The sequence below is a fragment of the Kryptolebias marmoratus genome, linkage group LG12 (assembly GCF_001649575.2).
Source record: "Kryptolebias marmoratus isolate JLee-2015 linkage group LG12, ASM164957v2, whole genome shotgun sequence".
Taxonomy (NCBI): Eukaryota; Metazoa; Chordata; class Actinopteri; order Cyprinodontiformes; family Rivulidae; genus Kryptolebias; species Kryptolebias marmoratus.
Window position 1 is genome coordinate 6,165,326 of NC_051441.1, and position 1,241 is coordinate 6,166,566.

Genomic DNA, 1,241 nt, shown 5'->3' on the forward strand with positions numbered 1-1,241 from the left:
AGTGCGGGTTTTTGATGTTTGTCTCTTTCTTACTGTTTATTCATTGTCACATGCTGTTTTTATTTTGTTTTTTAATTATGTAAAGCACCTTGAAATGCCTTGCTGCTGAAATGTGCTATACAAATAAAATTTGATTGATTGATTGATTGATTAAAGATGGAGACACATCTGGTTTTAAACATAAAGAAGCTCAAAACGCATTACAGAAGGTCCTTTGTGTTTCCGTTCTCTGACAGAGCCTTTCGACCCGGAAAGTTGCGCATAAGAAGCGTGTTTTGTGGGGGACAACAGCTGGCTGGCGGCAAAAAGGAAATGACTAAAACCAGACTGGCGTCCCGACCGTGACACTGACCTCCTGCCTGCTGTCGGCTCCGAGGGGTCACCATCACAAACCGGGCCTGCTGCTCGCCGCGGCAGAAACAAATACCAACAGACTCGGAAATCCTTCTGGGGAAGGAACACATCAAAGTTATTCACAAAACTTAAACTATAAATACTCTGCTGTAACACTGTCTTCAGTACAGCCTATAAACCTGAAGCCATTTTTTATTTTGTTTTTTCTTTGCACTGAGAAACATCTGGATCAGTCCACTTTGTATTCATCGCTGACGTCATTGTAATCAATGATGACTCAGTGGTATCACTGCCCTGAGGTGCAAAACACAAAATAATTGAAGAAAAACAGAAAGAACAAGTGTGTTACAGAAATGTTTGCACCAAGGAAGAACAGGTTTATAACTGACACCTGAAACTTTAACTTCTAAGATCAACCATCCAGTAATTAAAGCTCCAACATTACTGAAGGAGTGCATTTGGCCCGCCATTGTTCAGGAATAAAATCATTTATTTATTTCTGTGGAGTGTTTTTGAAGTATTTTTTTTTGTGCTTTTGTAAGTTTTTGTATGCAAGTTGTAATGTTTTTCAGACACTTGCTGCTTTTAATGCATAGATCTATTTGTGCTACCCGCTTATATTTAACAGGTCGGATATTCTGATGAAGGAAGTGATTTTTGTGGTTTTAGAAAGGTTTTTGTCGTGAATATAAATTGTTCCAATGCGATGCTAAGCATAACTCCTAAGCTCCCACTTTAGTATCCGATGATATTTAACATTAACATGAACCACTGTAGTTTTCGGTTTGTAAACATGACGGTAGCAGTTTTTGACGGGTAGCACCGACCGTTAGACATAGCTGTTTAGCCGTGCTACGGTAGGAAAATCTGACGAGGAAACACAGATC